The sequence below is a fragment of the Anomalospiza imberbis genome, chromosome 1 (genome assembly GCF_031753505.1).
Source record: "Anomalospiza imberbis isolate Cuckoo-Finch-1a 21T00152 chromosome 1, ASM3175350v1, whole genome shotgun sequence".
Classification (NCBI taxonomy): Eukaryota; Metazoa; Chordata; class Aves; order Passeriformes; family Viduidae; genus Anomalospiza; species Anomalospiza imberbis.
Genome location: NC_089681.1, coordinates 63246276 through 63265611, shown reverse-complemented (window position 1 = coordinate 63265611; position 19336 = coordinate 63246276).

Sequence of the window (19336 nt, the reverse complement as noted above, 5' to 3'; positions counted from 1 at the left end):
TGGAAAGCTAAGAAAGGGCAGGATTAGAACTCCTACCAGAGATGGTATTTTGCAATCACACAAAATTTTCTTCAGTTTTTGATTACAAAGCATGTTGAAAATTTTAGATGATAACATCTTCTTTTTTTAATTTCTTTTGTTTTACAGTGTACTGGCCACCTGAGAAAAACAGATCAGTACAATGAAAACAGTTGTTTTTGTGGGATTTGGGCCTTGTTTGCTTTTAGATGTTGGACTGTGTGTAGGAAATTTTGACAATGACTCTTTTTTGGCATACATATTTTTATTAATTCAATATTTAACTATGCTAATTTGTATGAACAAAAACCCCCCAAGCAAATATCAGAAAATTCCATTACTCCACTTACTCACTCCTCTATTCCTGTGTCAAATATATAGATGCAAATGCTGATACCTACCTCTTACACCTCTGCTTGGATCAGATAAGTTTTTGCACAGATTCCTTTTGGAGTCTTGTGCCAATCTTACAGGCCAGAAAAAAAGATTAGTTCTCTCAGTTTTCCCTGGCCATCTAATAAACATGCAGAGTCTTTCTTGCTTCTTCTAAATGAATGCTGTGAAGGAGATAATATTGTATAGAGTTAGGGGGCAGAGAGCAAGAGATATTTTCTACTTTTTAGCAAAGGTCTGTATAGCACTTTAGCCAAAAAGAACTAAACTTGAGGAACTGATTTTGGTAAGACTTTCTTCCAGGTAAGAGGAAGACAACAGACAGCTAATGAGTACTGTACATATAACACAACTCACCCTCAAATGGGATCAAAATTCTTGTAGGAATTATGGTGATACCAGCTGCTTATAACCTTATTAGCTGTAATCATAAACAGGAAGTAGTTTACATCATCTCAGCAAAGTTGTTCATTTCACAGTGGATTGGATTCAGGACTCTCTCCTCCCCTTTAATTTCAGCAGTAAATTTCAAAACTACTTACATTAACATTTGATACTTCATGTCTTGAAGTGATATTCAACCACAACAGTTTAAATTATTAAAATGAAATGATGAACACATTTTTGAAAGAATGCATACATTCTGGAAGGCTTCTTGTGTCATGCACACCTGCATGGGCAACCTAAGCTGAATTTATCCTGCAACCAGAGAATGCCTTGCAGCTTCACAAAATTGCTCATTAATGAGACTAGATCAAAGTCAAAGCAAGGATCATGAACCACCAACTTGCCTTGCAGCCAATTTGCATTCTTCCTTCCCTCTTCATTTATCTCCCTTCTTTTGCTTTCCAGCCTCCAGGCATTATATGAACATTAGGGGAAAGCATGTGCTCTCTTTTTTATGTGTACACAGCAAAAGATACATAAATACATTAACTGTGTTATAACTCCCCACTCCTCTCAACACTTTCAGTGCTTTGTATAAAATATTTTATGATAGTTATAGCTTTTTCCTTTTCTAAACAATGATGTTTTATTGTCTGGACTGTACTTCTTTAGCAAAAAAACAAAATTCTAGATGAATAGAAACAGACAAATGGTTTAGATATTAAAAGCCCATTAACAAATCTTAATGGCTCCAAACTATTAATAGCCAAAATCTCTGGCTTTGATAAGGGTAAAAGTAAATTTCCAAGTTTTCTGAGAAAAAAGAGCAGTGAGGAATTCTGTTTTACTTTCAACTAAAATAGCAGGACACTGCAAATGAAGGACTGCAACTTGTTACCATCATTCAATTTTTCAGCCCTTTTCTGGGTAAAGGCAATAAAAGCTGAATAAGAAACTCAAAACTTCTACCCTGTAACAGCATCAGACCATGGACTTGTTCTAAGGTTACAAAGTCAGCAAAGTTAATAATGCTTCACAAGCAGCAACAGCTCTTAGTTCTGTTAGCAAAATACCCTCAAGTACACAGGGAAAGAGAACATGCTCAGGAGCTAGTCACAGTTTAGAAGTAAAAAGAGATGTTGTTAGGAATGGTACAGTAAAATCAGCTGTGTTGCTCTTTTCACCCATGTGTATAATTTTTAGGATCTCTTTTTGTTCCCAAACACTCCAAATGTTTTTGTTGTTTTTTTTTTTTTTTTCTTCTCTTTAATAGACAACATTGCACTCCTTCTGCTAGGAGCATTACACTTACAAGCATTACACTATACTCATAAAGTGGAAAGTGTATGTGAAGAACTGGAAAGAAAAGAGCCAGTTTCAGTTGTAAGCTACTAAGGACTATTATAAATACTTGTAAGACAAAATTTTTGAAGTAAAATTCCTCTGCATAAGAAAAAAAACCCCACTATTCACTAATTAGCTGTTTAATACTGTCAGCTGAGAGGCCAAGGAAATGAAGAGAACTATCCTCTCAAACCAGGTGCTACCTCCAGGGCACGACAGAAACATGTTGGCAGAAGAGTGAGGAAACTTGTCCTAGTGCTCCTGGGCTATGCCTAGGGATGTATTTTTTTCATGTGCAATAAATTTACTAAAAATGGCATAAGAAGAAAAAAAAATGATAAAACATCTTGACAGTTTCTTTTAAAGTTCGTCAAAGATTTATTAAATTATTGGAAGTGCAGCAAGCCTGTCAAGGTGTGGATGGCTGTGTGCCTGAAAATCTTTGTATGCTGTCCATTACAGCTAATCCAGCCCCAGGCTGGATTAATTTGTATGATGTTAAAAAACCCTTCCAGCTACCCAAAGGTGTCAAAGTAGGCTAGAGCACACAGAATGCTTGAGAATACAGCCATCACCACTGCACTGAGTAATACAACCAGGTGTCCACTCTCTTAATCCTATACAAGCTTTTTCTGCAATATCAAGGCTAAATGCTAGCCTTCTCTGCAGACACAGAGAAAGACAATTTAAAGGGTTGAGCTGATGGTAGAGGAAACTTTCCTAAATTTTGCGCAGAGCAAAGAGCAACCTAGGACTGGTACACCCATAACTGTTGACAGGTGAGCTAGAAGAGACTTCCACTTGTTTCAACAATAAAGAGTGACATCTTATTTATGTCTAAAATAGGGTAAATTTATTAGTCAGTCTTATATTTAAGGCTATTGCTCAATTTTCTTTTCAGATCCCAAAGACTATCAAGAGGCACATTACTTTTGACAACAGTAATGTACCAGAATTACATGCCATATTAAAATACTTGCCTAAGCATCTTAAAAGTCCATAAGCGAGAAAATTTGGGAGGTTTGGGTTTTTAAATTATCTTTATAAGTCCATGGAATTGTAGCATGAACTTGAAATATAGAAGAGAATGTTGGTAGTAGCAAACAACATATTTCACCTGTCAAGTACGGATGCACTGTGGAAATGGGTGAAATCACCTAACATAACAAATACATGTTAATATTTTAAGTAGGATAACCTAAGATTCTAATTTTTTTTGTGTGTGTGTCTCAGCACTCAGGACTGTAAGTGAAAAACATCAACACTTCAAGAGTCATACTACTAATAATAACAGAATTTTCAGCATATTGTGTATGTTTCAAGAAATAAAATAGCCTTGTTAAACTACTTTCCTTCTTCCTGATTACTGGTAGGCCTATTGCCATTGTAGTAGCCCATCCCACTCTGAACATATTTATAATTAAAATTAGATGCACAACTCTATATTCCTTTGATTAGCTTCTACACCAGGAATTACTTCATAGCTGAAGGAGAGTATGCTGCAACCCTGCACTATTAGAACTGATAGCAATTGAGAAGGATGAGTATTTTCCCCAACCCTTATATATTCTGAATGACCAAAGTGTTCATGTAAGTATAACTCATTGATTGAAAGTTGTACTTTAGACACAAGGCCATACTTTTCATGTCCAGGGTCTATGTCACATTTTAACCAGGAAGATAGGAAATGTGATGTATTGGTGATGGTTCGCCTTCGCAGGTAGGCTTATGCAGAGGTTTGATCCTCGTCAGTAGCTAACCCCCCCTCCAGACACTCATTCATACACTCACAGAAAGCTAGGGAAAAGAATCAGAAGGGTAAAGGCAAGAAAAACTCATTGTTCAAGTTGCATACATGAAGTAAAAACAAAACAAAAACCACCACAACAATCATCTACCAACTCACAGCACCAGATTACTCCCCACCTCATTTTTATCACCGAGTATAACATCTCAAGGTATCGGGTATCTCTTTGGTCAGTTGGTCAACCACTGGTTCAGTCACAAATTTGAAACACAGCACCATGCAAGCTGCTCCTTTCCCAGCAGAACCAGTACAGAGTACCACGAAAGGTTTCCTATTATGGACTCCTAATAAACACACATTTCCTGGTCCAAAAGGAAGACTCACAGTGTTGACTCAAGTGCTAGAGGTACTCTACAATAAATAGGGGATAGAGAACCTCATAGCCTGCAGTTTATAATATGAGATGTCCAAACAAGCTTGTAAAAGGTACCAAAGAAATACTGATTCTTGATGCCTATTTGAACCAAAATACTTTTTTTTTTCATAAGCAGCAATCTCTCCTTAGCCTTTTAAAAACAGATGAGAGTGTGGTTGTGATATCTATCTTTAAAATACTGTTCTATGTATGGCAGTACCAGAAAGAAACTATACCCTCCTTGGTCTTGAAATGGGAGGAAGAGACTCACTGAATAATATTAGGCCAAAATTTCCAAGTTAGTGGATATGAGAAATGCAAAAAATCCAGAGAAAAGGTCCATTATTATAAAGCTGATTTTCTAAGTTGTTCTCATGAAGTTAGGCACTTAAATTCCATGTTAACAGCTATTCAGAGGACTTTGGTGGCTCTGCCCTATGGCTTGGCCATCCCTCCTATTAAATTTTTTAAAAATTATACAAATAGATATATGTGTAACATTTTCCCTTACCCATTGTAGTATTACACAAAGAAACAGTTTGGAGTATGCTGAACTGAAAGTCTGTCAAGGTAGATGCAAGAAAAATATAGCTGAAGGAATACCCAAGCAAAGAGATGCAAGAGGTATTGTAGATGGGAGCGTGAAAATGGAAGCTGAGTAAGGACAGAGGAACAACAAATCCACAAGTTTTGAGAAAGAAAAGTATAGGCAGAAGTAGTCTGTGAGTAATAACTATGTGTCTATCTCAGTACATACTTTCTTTGTCCTTTTAGTTTTATTCACTACTTGCCCCTACAGGTCCATTATTCCAGAAAACTGCTGATATTTTGTAACAGTATAAGCACCATTTAAATTCATTCCAAGTAATCAAACTTGTCAAGACTTTTTCACTGACTGTATGTACTACAGATCCTTTACAGAACAAACATCAGTGAAGATGGTAGGGCTCGAATATTACTTGAGGGGATAATCTATGTGTCCCAAAACAAACAATGAAACCCAAAATTGACAGAATGTATTTTGTTAACTTTATCAAACCAGGAGAAAATATAATCAAGATGAAAATAAAGCTGCTTATAAACTCAATTATTTACACTTTGGGACTAGTCTTCCAAGTCTGTTCTATGTACACATTTGAAAACAAGAGCAATATGCAGAGGTATCTTGGAGAGCTAGGCTTCTTGATCCATTGTCCAATAAACTGGAGCTCAGTTTATTAGGTCTACCCAAAAAAAGGTGGCCCAGTGACTTTCAAAAAAGAGAAAATAAATGCTTGTAATAAAAAAGGAGGAAGAACTGCTTCTGTCAAAGAATAAGAATGAGGATGGCAGGAAAACACAGATTATTGTAAACCTTAAGAGGAGTAAATTTCTTCTGGAATTTAGTGTCTACCAGTAACCATTTGCAAAATCACGATCAGTGAGAGTTAGAATGCGCTACTTTTAAGATTATCTTGGTGCCCAGCAAAGTTATGGAACAGATCACCTTGAGTGTGATCACATGGGACATATAGAACAACCAATGAGTGAGATCCAGCCAGCCCAGGTTCAGGAAAGACATCTTCTGACTGACTTGATCTCCTTTTATGACCAGGTGGCCCACCTGGTGGATGAGGGAGAGGCTGTGCATGCATTTACCTGGACTTCAGCAAAGACTTTGACACCATCTCCCGCAGCACTCTCCTGGAAAAGTTGGCAGCCCATGGCTTGGGCAGGTGGGACCTTTGCTACGTTAGGAAATAGCTGGATTAGGAACAGGCCCAGAATGGTGGGAAATGGTGCTGCATCCAGCTGTCATCCAGTCACTGGTGGTGTGCCCCAGGGATCAGTGTTGGATGCAGTCCGGCTTAATATCTTTACTGATGATCTGGATGAAGGATTGAGTCCACCATTAGTATATTTGCAGATGGCACTAAGTTGGGTAAGAGTGCCAATTTGCTGGAGGTTAGGAAGGCCCTGCAGAAGGACTTGAGCAGGTTGGACAGATGGGCAGAGACCAATGGCATGGGGTTCAACCAAATACCAGGTCCTACACTTTGGCCATAAAAAACCCCCTGGTTTTTCACCCCCCAGGTGGGGGCAACAGTGGCTGGAAAGTAGCCAAGGGGGAAAGGACTTGGGGTTTTCTGGTCAGCAGTGGCTGAACATCAGACAGCAGTGTGCCAAAGGATTCCTGGACCATATAAGGACAATTGTGGCCAGCAGGGCTACAGGCTTCTCCTGTACTTGGCACTGGTGAGGCCACACCTCAAGTACTGTGTCCAGTTCTGGGCCCCTCAATTCAGGAAGAACATGGAGGTGCCAAGAAAGGTCAGTAGAAGAGCAATGAAGCTGGTGAAGGGTCTGGAGCACAAGTCCTGTAAGATGCAGCTGAGGGAGCTTAGCACCTGGAGAAAGGGGTGCTAAGGGGAGACCTTTATTGCTCTCTAGCAACCATCTGAAAGGAGGGTGTAGCCAGGTGGGGGTCAGCCTCTTCTCCTAGGCAACCAGTGACAGTATGAAAAGACATAGTCTTAAGCTGCACCAAGGGAGCTTTAAGCTGGACATTAAAAAAATTTCTTCACAAGAGTGATTAGACATGGGAATGGGCTGCCCAGGGTGTTGGTGGAGTAGCCATCCATGGAGGTGCTTAAGGAAAGACTGGATTTGGCACTAAGTACCGTGGTCTAGTTGACAAAGCAGTGCTCATCCACAGGTTGGACTTAATGAGCTCAAAGGTTTTTTCCAGCCTAATTGATTATGTGATTCTGTGGCATAGGCACATTAGATGAGCAATGAGATGTCTACTGAACTTAGTTTTTCTATGTGTGAATGTCCTTAATTAAAAATGTTTATCTTTACCCAAAAAAATGCCAACAGTACAGTCCTGCATTTGATTTTGACTGTCTATCCTAACCAATGGCTGACTTTAAAAAATACAGCAGTCTGCTTAATCTTTACTCACATCCATAATGCTAGTACAGAATAGAGAACAGAGAGGAAGAGAGAGGGGAAGCTATATAAAACAGGATAATCTCAACAATCAAAGCACCAGGGAATTGCCTTAACTGCAACAACTGAAAAAAGAAGGTAGAGAAACTGAATCCAAAAGCAATGTATTGTAGCCAGAGGTGTCAGAAGTAATATCATTTGACTCAGAGTTGACAGTTTAGTGCAGTGGTAACTCTCCTCTAAACTTAAGTGCCTTTGTACATTTCTCGGTGTAATCCTATTCTTCTGTGCCATTATTGAAGCTGCACATGCATTGGTATGTCTCTTTCTCTTTAGTTTATTTTATGGTTATGACTGGTGTGTAATGTATTTTTCTCACTGTTCTCCCTGTAATGATCCCTGTCTGCCACCAAGTCCAGAGTGCAAACAAGATGCGACATTACTGCAATGCAGCCATGTTGAAATTGAAATATCATTGGAAGGACAACACATTTCAGCTCCCTGTCTTACAGTACTGACGAGTTATGCATGCAATAGTCATTGTTTACTATTTTCATATGAAAACAATGAGTGGTTGAATGGGGATGGTATTTAATAAAAGCTTTTACAGCTGATGATCAGGTGTTAAATCATAGTCATGGCCTTCAAAAAATATTTTAAAATAAAACTGCATTTGTCATAAAGTAGATAATCACATTTCTGTCTTGTTCTATTAAACAAGGTAAATATGATTTCTACAAACTTCTTCTTATTCTATTTTAACTTTCTGTAAAGAATAAAGGTTCATGTGAATTAAAAAAAAAAGTCTAGGAAAAAAACACAAAAGAGCAGCTACAAGTTTGATCTTTCTCTACATCACAAGAGGGAGAGAAAAGTTGGTTGCAATAGTATAAATAAGAATTCTATCGGTTTGTTAGGAGAAATTCCACATCAGAACTACTCCACACTCCAGACTGATGCATATAGAGTACAGTAAAGGTAGAAAACCAAGCATTAACAGAGAATGAAAACATGGGATGTTGCAGTAGATTTGGACTCACCACAGCTTTTATAAGATGATGAAGAAGGCCGGATAAATCTAAATGAATGGCTATCATGGCCCTCACCAACTACTTCAGTTCAACAGAATATGACCTGTCTATACTTCTTTGCTCCCATACATAGGGTAGTTCTGGTACTGTCCTTACAAAAATAAGTTTGGCCAGAGAATGAAAAAACCTTTCATTTCCCTTTCTCCACAGAGGAACAAATATTCTTATTGTTCTACATAACCCCCCAAAAAAAACCCAAAAAAACCCAACACCAGAAACATACCAACACCTCCCACCAACACACAGAACCTTTTAATACATAAATATATTGAAACTGAAGTTAATATTCTGGAGAGCTGAGACAGCTGGTAGCCTGCGGCCATTCAAGACTTTCTCATGATTCTTCTACCTAACTACTCTACATACACAAGTTGGTGGTTTTCTTCACAACCCTTGAACTCCCCTACTCTCAATTTCTCCCCTCCCAAAAAAAAAGGGAAAAAATCTACTCCAGACTGCAAACAAAAGCAGCAGATATCACAATAACATAGTCCTTCAGATATTTAGGTAATGTACCAAGTTGTTTTCCAATGGAAGGTGAGAGATAATGTTGGAGTTATTTGGAGACAATGTCTTGAGCAAAATTTTATAGTCCTTTACTTCCTTCCCACCTGATATCTTTGGCTTTTGCTACAGAAACCATTACAAAGTTAATTCTAAAATCCACTAATACTTGTTTGTCAAGTTATATTTCATAGTTCCTAGTTCACATTAAAAAGAAAGACTATCATATAGTTTTGGGGTAACACAAATACTAAGTTAAACACAAGTCATAGCAAGTAATACAAACAATAATAAGAAATCTTTGAAGTACTATAAACAGTTTTAATCAGACTTAGAGAGTAAAAATACCTGTGTTCTTCATTATTTTAGCCTAAAAATTTATGGACTCCTTTTAGCAAAAGGGGCTGGATAGCATTTGTGAAACCATGCAATAGTCTCATGGGCAAAAACAATTGTAAGTAAATCCTTTCTGACAAATGTTGTCTAATCTGTACTTTAACAGGTCCAGCAGTGAAAGTCCTGCAGGCACCCCAAGCAGTCTATTCCAACATTTGCCTCTCACTACCTGTCTTTCCTTTCCAATCTCCAACTTTCATTTTTCTTATTACAGCTTAATACCTCACTTCTCTTATGATAGATGAACATCGGGAATAATTTCTTTCTACTTTACTGTTATTTTAATATATCGAAGACAGCCCGGTAAAATAGTCTCTCTTTCTCAGCCTGAAGAGCAACAGTTCCTCCTGCCATCTCTAGGAAGACCTTATTCCTATGTCTTTCTTGATTCAGAGTCTTTTCTCAATTCTTCCCAAATAATTCACAACTCACTTGGAACAATTCATAAGTTAGTTACACACAAGCTGCTGAGCTATGCATAGCTGTAGAGTGACACATACACAAACCCTTAACCTCCTTTTAATTTACATTTCTGGAATGCTTAGAGCACAACTACTACACACAGTATACTTCTACCTCAGTCTTTAGAGTTTGAGCATAATATCAGCACTTCAAGCATTTGACATACTTTAGAAATCAGACAGTGAATCTGGACTCCTCCCTAATGGTGTTATTCCAGATTCTGGGTTAGGACTGAATTTATGAGGAACCAGACCTCTGGAAGTGATCTGAGGAGTTTGAGTATTACAGTAAGTATATAAGATAATATGATTAAATTATATGATTCACTGTGGGAGAGAGTATTACTGAGGTTGAATGAAATGAGAAAAATCTGGTAACCTTTAGTCTAGAACAGCAATATCTACTAGCAACAAGCAGCTACACATTGAAGTTCATTACCTGTTTTGGTATGGAAGTGTGTATTCTTCCTTCAGCTCCAATTTCTAATACATATCTTTGTATTCCTTTTGCTATTTTCCTTTAAACTTCTTACATATTTAAGTGCTCTTTCTATGCTTGTTTGGTGTTAAGGTGCTATTGACTTTTTGTATCAATTCTTTGTGTCTCCATGAAATAACTCATAAATTAAACATATGTCCAAGGTAAAAATTTTGGAATTACCTTGTGTCAACTCCCTTGAAAATTAACATAGCTTTGAAAAAAAGGTTTGAGCAGGTCCTTCTGCCTTTCACTCCCTACAGTTTCAAGAAAAAGGAATTAAAGTTTTCTGTATCATATTAACTATGGCTTCACTCATGATGTCTGGATATTCTTACGCTTTTAATAACTGTCTGCATTTGCACAGATAAGCTAAGTCTTCCTCTATTTAGGCTCTGAAACATTTACCTGATCCTGTTACATTTTTCTTCAGAATCAGGTCTTACACAGACTACTTGTACTTCATGGATTTCCTGTTGATGGTCTTATGTGGTAGGTGAGGAAAGAGAAGAGATGAGAGAAATTAATAATGGGTTTTACTTATCATTTTCATTAACTTTTTTGCAGTTGTATAATCTTCTTTTTTTTTTTTTTAATCTTAACTGTAAAACCATTCTGATTTCCTGAAATTTACCATGATCATCAGTAGACATTCCCAATTACTACTTCATTTTTTGATGTTCTTTCTTTTTTAAGGTAATGTTATCTTCAAGCTTAATTTCTTTGGTCAGAATATTTAGCAGTTAGACTCAAAAAGCCTAAAAGATCATTTCCAACCTAAACAATTTTATGATTCCGTGATTCTATGATTTGCAGAATTTTTTAGCCATTTTATAAACACATATATTTATATACACATTTATACTCACTGACTTATCCAGGTATTTCAAGATAAATTATTTTCTTTTTAGGCAGCAGGACCATTTTCAGTAAAAATCAAACATAATTATGTTCTCCACATTTTCCCAAAGAAAAACACTTGCACCCATATCCTCATTATCAATTCTGTTCTTTCAAGTTACCATAATAGAGACTAACAAGGCAAGCAAAACACCTCTCAAAGACCTGAAGAGCTGATTTTCCAGAGGCAAGAAGTCTATTCCTCAACTGCTTCCAGACAGACGAAGCAGCTGCATGCAGTACTTTGCTATGAAAAAAAGAGTTATCATCACTGAATGCAAAGATTTCTCATCCTGAATTTTCAGGCTGACTTAAGCAGAGCAAAGAGTACTTCCAAATTGGAAGATGAATTTAGATTTGTTCTGTCCCTGGCTCTTACACTCAAGCTGCCAACAATCCAATCTTGACTATTATACTTAAGCTACTAACAAGGGGATTGCAACTTGTGAAATATGCAGTGACCTCTTGTGCACTGGACTGAAAGAGCTGATCATTGCCTCAGCCATATGATAATCCTAGTGACTAGATGTTTTATTAGGACAAGGAATTTACTTGTTGCTGCTTTTGTTTGGAAGGCAGAACTACCAAATAAATTCATAACACTATATTTTGATAGCAAACAGGGACAACTGAGACCATGGTTTGATAAGTTAAACAATTCCCAGCCTCAACATCTATTATAAACACTGATAAGAAGTGTTATGGTATTATCATATGCTCATTGACCTCTCTGTTCAAGCTGCTGTTGAAAACTGATCTGATATAAAAGAGAACAATGAAGTATTTTAATAACATTGAGCTGCATCATCCAACTGTTTGGCCTCAGCAAGGCACACTTCTGAGAAGATATAAATTTTTATAAATAATATAAACTATCAGTTCCAACTACAATATTCACATAAAGATTCATCTAAGAAGAGCCTGAATCCTTCTATGAGTTGACAGAACTCTGTGGGACTTTGCAGAAGCAGGCAAAACCTGCCTAAGCAAATGGTCCTACTGGATCACAGCTTAATTTTTAAGTAGCAAGTGTACAATCCAACCACATCAGCTATTTCCAAAATTATTGCAATGACAAATGTGCACAATCAAGGCCGGTCACCTACTGCTATTTTAGAAGATTATAGTGAAAAACAAAAGTCTGCACAAACAAGCACCTATTAATGCGACTTTCACTGATAATCCCACTGACACAGAGGGGTCTTGCAGTGCAAAAAGCCTCTACACAAATAAACTAGCTGTGCTTTTACTTGACTTTCTAACATAAAATCATATATACTTTTACATAAGCACATTTTATGGAAGTATTTTGCTGTTACTCCTTGGCAGCATTCTTGGCCTTTACAGAACCATCCTCAAAAGGTACATTTAACAGTATTTAGGAATACTTGCAATATTAGAACTATAGGGACTGTTCATTTAGTTTTTAATTCTCCTGTAACCTGCCATTGATACACAAGGTTTTTTAATTTCATGATTGTCCAATGAGAAATGCATCACATTTTTATAATCAGTAACATGAATGTTATTTCATAGGGTCATGGATTTGATTTGATATTGTGATTACATCATCTCTAGGATTCTTAATAGGACGTGAGTAGAAAAGTGATTTCTTGAATTTTTGTATTAATATACACCATGCCTTTTCTGCAGAATGTTGTTTTATTTCTTTTCCTGCTGGAATATAACAATATATAAAATCTGAGGCCAACAATGACATAGCAGTCAAAAAGATTAAGGATCCTTTGATCACTGTATTAAAGACTTGTTCACAGATGAACCATTGGACTTCCAAAGTTTTATGTTAGAAGTTAATATGCTTAAGATAATCAATCTCAGCTGCACTAGACCTTCAGTAATTTTGTTTCTATCATCAAAACAGCCTTATGGGGTTGAATATAGTGGTAGTTCATAATGAAGCACTTCGTATAGAAGCAGCTGTCTCCTCACCTGTATTGCAGTTCATCTAGAAGCCTGGAGAAATTCTTCAATTTAGCAAGCAAACTTAAGGCATTATTAGAAATGACAGGGAAACCTGATGAAATTGTACTTTCAATTGGAAAACAAAATTGCAATCAGACCAACATGATTTCCTCATGGTCTGACCATGCTAATGCCAAGTCGAGACATGGGCAAATGTATTTAAAAGTCATAATGGAGTATTACCATGCAATCTCTTTTTACTGGCCCTTATTAATATAAAACTTCAATTTGCATGTAAATGCGGTCAACTTTCATATCATCAAAATACATGAGGCCTGGGAAAGTAATGAATTGAAGTTTGATGCGGCAATTACGGACGTTTATAAAGAATTTTAAAGAGGTCATTCTAGCCTTGGCTGAGAAAATGAGGAAATCAACAGGGAATATTGTCAATATAGCAACAGTGGGAGTTGGAGTCAGTCCCAGGTGTTAGAAGGCCAGATGATGATTAATAGAGAGGGAGTATGAAGCCTTTCACCCAGAAGAACTGGGCTGGACCTGAGGCTCAATAACAGAAATCTCATGAAAAGGTTCTTGCTGGGTTCCCACTTTAGCTGCCTCGAAATGTGTTCCAGAGGGAATAAAGTAGCAAGTGTTTATGAGAGAGAGCAGTGCTGAAGGTTTAATTGGGCTCTACATCCTTTCAGCTCCCTTCAGTAGTTGATATGCAGTTTAACCTTTTTTTCCCCACCTCAGATACTTCAGTGCCACTGGGATTTTAATAAGGCACTAACTTGATAGCTTGGAAAAACACTGACTTTGCTGCTAATTTGCTGGTTTATTGTGTCCTAATGACAAATTTTAAATCTCTTATTTCTAAACAAAGAAAAAAACCCTAAAATATTTTTATATTGCTTGAAGATTTTTAAAACCTAAAAACTGGTGCACAAAGGGTTTCTTTCCTTCTCTGTTCACTGAAAAATTTCAGATGGAGAAGAAATTTTAATAAGTGAGAAAAATCAATGCCAAAATGCAAACAGAGCTACACAGTTCTACTTCTTTAAAAGAAAATCCCGCTTTTATAAGGCAAAAGCCTTGTAAAGAGTGAACACAGCCCTGTGGCATCTGATGAGAGGGGGTCAAAACAGGGAGGAACTAGTTTTTAGTAAATAATGATTGGAATCTCATCACCACATAACACTGTGTGTGTTTTGGTGTAATTGCTTAGACCAACCTGAAATGAATTAAACATTTCCACAGAGCTGACTTTCCAAACCAGCAGTTTCTTCTCCACACCCAGCAAAGGTGTCACCAATTACATGCAGAACCCAAAACCATGAAAGACCAGGCCCCAGGTTCCTCTTGCTGTCTCAGGCTGTCACCTTTCTTGTGGTGGTAGCCAACTGACCTCAGCATGCTATGGCTTAGTTTTCCCATCTATAAAAAGTAATCTATAGTCTGCTTATTTTCACAGGATTGGTAATGAAACTTAATTAATAAATATTTATTAAGTGCTTTGGGATCTTAAAGTGGAAAGTGATAAAAGTAGATTGTTTTTTATTTTAACATTGTCATGTAAACAAGCCATATATCTGGTAAAATGTTTCTTCTCTACAAATAAAATCAAGGTTGCTGGCAAGAATCATAGAAAAGAAAATAATGGAATAAAAATCAATTCCTCTACAGAACAAGATTAATTTTAGTTTTCTTAATTCCTCCTACTCCTGTTTTCTCTTTTTGTTCTCAAAACTTAATTTTCAGTTATGGTATTTCTAATAAATCTCCAGATTAATTAAACATTTTAGGTTACAGTAATTAAAGCAAGATAAGCAATGACATTCAAGATTTCTTGGATGCTATAATACATTGTAGAGAGAGAATAAGTTTCAATGAAATTTAAGAAATAAGTAAATAATCTGACCAGCACTTTTAAATCGTATTATTAAAAGTATTTTTTATGGTCATTTCCATTTTTCATGGGAATGCATTTTTGGTTCTGTATCTCAAGTAAACATTGGAAAATATTCACTGGCAAACTGAAATTCTCAGAGCACAATATCTCTTTCCCTATTACTTACCAGGCTTATAGACAGACTATTCTCCCAAGGGATGGCATGGTAAATGAATGTTAATATTTCTGTAACCCTTGAGACTCCTTGGCCTAAACATTTGTAACTTTCAGTGGTTTGGATGACAAGTGATAAAGGGACTGCTGTTATTAAACAAGGAAGGTTAAAAATATTAGAGGCAACATTATAGTCTGCTACAGAAGTCTGGTTTCTTAACCACTTTCCTGAAAAATTTACAGGATCTGATATGTAATTGGGGGAAGTTATAATTTTTCAGTAGGCCTGAGAGCAAGACTGATGAAAATATCAAGAATGTGGGGGAGCTATTAAATCTATTCTAAGCTTTACATAAACTTTAGTAATTAGGATTTCTTTTACTTTACTGTAAAGGACAGGTACATTTATGCATGATCAATAATTACTAATGTAGTTGTATCAGCGTTATCTGGTATTTTATTCAATGTTTGACACCATAAACAGTTAAAAACTCTTAATCTTAGTGAATAAATCAAGAGAAGGCTTTTTGTAAAACAATATTTTTATGATCCTACTTTATAGGGTAAGAAAAAAAAGCAAAACAAACCCAGAAGTCTGAATCTTCATTAGATGACTGATAAACTGGACTTGTGGACAAAACAAATTCAGAAAATCCTGGAAAATTCTCTTTTTCTTTAGCTGGCAAAATACTTTGCAATATAGTAGAAATTAAGGGGGAAAATAGAAACCCAAACTTTGATAATTAAGTAACAGTGTGGGAAAAAAATACCAGATAGCAAATATAGCAAGTATAGTTTATACAGCAAATACAGTTTACTATTTTTGGGGAACGCTTTATGCAAAAGGACTCATTGACAGAACATAGGTTTTGTAGCTAAAAAGAGTCCAAAAATTTGAATCTATAGAATTTAGGAAATACCACACAGACAGTGATTTGAATCAAGCACTGAGGAAAGCACTGAGGAAGCAGTGATATTTTGATACAAGTGTTGATTCCATTTCAGAAGAAACATGTCATTAAGTCCATGGACTAGACTACTATGGAACGCTCATCACTGTTTCACCCCTCAAAGCTGCTCTTAATGATCCTTACTGAATTCTAAACTATGCACCATCAGAGAGACGTGGGTTGTTATATCCCTGGCATGAAAACACTCAGTGTCACAGATCCAATTTCCCAACTTGATCCCATAACTGGTGAGATTTGCCATGAGTTCTGTGAGAGTATACCCCTATTTATAGTTGTAAACAGGTCACTAAGCACCACGAACACAAAAGCCTTAGTGTCATAAGGAGCCATGAGGAAACATGGAAAGAAAGGCAAGTGGGAGGAAAAGGAGAGTTCTCATCATTATTTATCAGATTATTTATTCATTACTAAATTATATAGTCAATAGACAGAAATAGAACTAAACCCAGCTAACAGGGACGAGAAATTTATGTGTTAATTACTCTTCTGGCCTTTATAAAAGATCTCAATACAATCTGTCTGACTAGACCATGATCAGATATTACTAAACTTCTTGGATAACTAGGGTTCTTAGGGAGATTTGAAGAATGCCCACTCCCTCATATCTTTACATCACAAAAGTCTTAAGGTGCCTGAGCATCTGTCTGGCTATTCAGTCTGAAGTGCATCTAAGCACACAAAGAAAGTGCCTCCAGAACTTCAAAACAACATAAAAGAAAAATTTGCTCTGTTGTAGAATTGTCTTGGGATTTATTTTGACTTAAGTGTCTTTGGGAGTTATTCAGTACTTGCACATTCCCTGAGATTCATATAACCATGATTTAGAAAGCAGAGGTTGAAAACATTAGAAACACAAAAGAACTAATCACTAGTGGGGAACTTGTTTATTTCAAAAAGCTAACACTTGTACTATGGGTAGGTGGTCTCCAGCATAAAAGCTCATAAATATCTCAATATCTGGGGGCAATGTATGTTGTCATATCCCCAAAGTCCCGGGGATGGGTATGTGCATCCTGGAAGGATGACAAGATGAAGGAGGAAAGCACAAGCAAGTACTTTTCAGAGACACCAATAGGTGATATGGATATCTTGGATCATATGCAGTTTATCTTAATCAGTCATCCTGAGTGCAATCACAAGAAAGAAAAAATGTAAGGAAAAAAATGTAAAGAACTGAAAAAAGGAATTTTTAATGCATTAAAAAAACTGCAAGAAACAAAGACAAAACAAAGAAAAAGCCCCACTATATTTGTATAGAGGAAGAATTACTAGACAAGGCTGTTATTCAGCAGATTTCTGAACCCAAAGCACATATTGTCTTATCCTTTAAAAATATATTAATTATTCCATTACTAATTCCCACAGTACTGCCTTTCATCTTCACAGCTGATAAACACTCAACACAAGAAATTTCCCTTGGATTCTCTTTCACACTGATATTCTGCTTCTCAAATCAAACATTCACATAAAATATCATCTAAAACTCACAGCAAGTGGAACTTCTTACCCAAACTCCTTTGAGAAAATCTGCTTTCTTTGTTTTCCTCCTTTTCTCTACTCAACTAAGTTTTACTCCTTCAGACTGCCTACTTAACTTGCCTTCAAGTTTCTTTGCTCCTCCACTTCATTTTACGTATCTTTGAGTATGTCGCCACCTCACTATACATGTGTTTTTCTTACTCTCTAGTTCATAACTTCTTTCAATTAAATAGATGTTTCACATACTGTTAAGTTCTTCTAGCCCTTTTTTCTTCCTAAGCAAGCTCCTTTCCCAGTCTAGCTTCTTTTCTTTCTCCACCACTCCTTTTTTTGTGCCACAGAAGTTCTATTTGCATATTCCCCTTCTGTCCTTTTACCTCACCTTTCTCTCATTTTTCTTTTACTGCCTCCAAATTCTTCCAGGTCAATTACTGAACCACCCAATCTCAAGACCCATGAAATATGTCACATGATGTGCAGAAGCAGTTCTTGCTGTCTTAAAGTTTATGCTTTTCCCAAAATATAGGTATACACTTTAAGATAAGTTAGATTTTTAAAAGATAATAATTTATGCTATGCTACTGTAGAGCAAGATAACAAAGTTATTAAAGAGATAAGACTGTCAATATCCTTTTGAGACTCTAAACCCATGTGGCACAATATGTTTTCTTCATCAGTGTTGAACAGAATATGTTTGGACAGAAGTCAAAGTAATACTTTCTGCTCTATCTTCTGTTAGGGGGACTACCCCACTATAGACTTCGTGTTGGGTTCATTGGCTGAAGAAGTTTGTCTTCACAGATTTATAAACTGACTCTTGATTCTATAGAGTTCATCTCTCTGTCATGTTACAGAAATCTTGTTTGAGAAACTAACAAGAACAGAATCACCAAATCTGATCCTAGCTAAGGGATAGAAACTATATTGCCTTGTAAGGGCAGGTAGCTTTCCATCAATATACAGATTTATCTGTTTATCAGTAACTGAGAACAGATCTCCCAGTCCTGCAAAGGCAGGGGCCCTTTATGCCTTTTATGTACCCAAAGGTCACAATTTATTCTGACCATAACACCTCTTAATGCTTAAATGGCTCTCCAGGTTCGTTGGACATGAGAGAGGAGGGTACTCTGGTAGGATGATCCAATGTGTAGGTTAGCTGACCTTGGAGCTCTGCTTCACATTCAGAGGCTGGAGCTTTTGTTTGCAGTCTTCAGTTCAATGTCACTGTACAATCAACAGAGCAACCAGTGAGATTTTTTGCTCCTTACTCAGTTTTTGCTCTTCACTCAACTGTTTCATCACTGATTTGGGTTAGAGCACATTTAGATCTCTGGCGCTTCCTAAATATTGAGCTGCACTAGTGACTCATTTCATTGCCTGTATGAAGCAGCTCTAGAAGTTTTCAGTGCAACAAATAATTTTCCAATGTCATTTTTGTACAAAGCAGGTTGTTTCATTAAAAGTCTGTACCACCAGGTTGTGGGGTTTTTTTTCTGCTACATATTAAACATAAACAAAAGTGAATCCTTCTTCTATTTGGTGAAAAAGCTCAGTCGTCCTCCAGAAGATCCCAGACAGGCCTTTATACAAAGAGTACAACAACAAAAATGTTTTCATATTTCATAACTATCATAAACTGACCATTCCTTGCATATGGATAAATATGCTATTATATATCTCTGAAATTTGCCAGCTACTGTATGCAAGATGCTTTTTTTGTCTCTCCTCTCCTCTCCTATTTTTTCTGTGCCTATTAGATGCATAGTTGAAAGCTCTTGAATTCTTATTTGTAAAATAGGGATCCAGTCTAAGAGATGTTATATGTTGATGTAA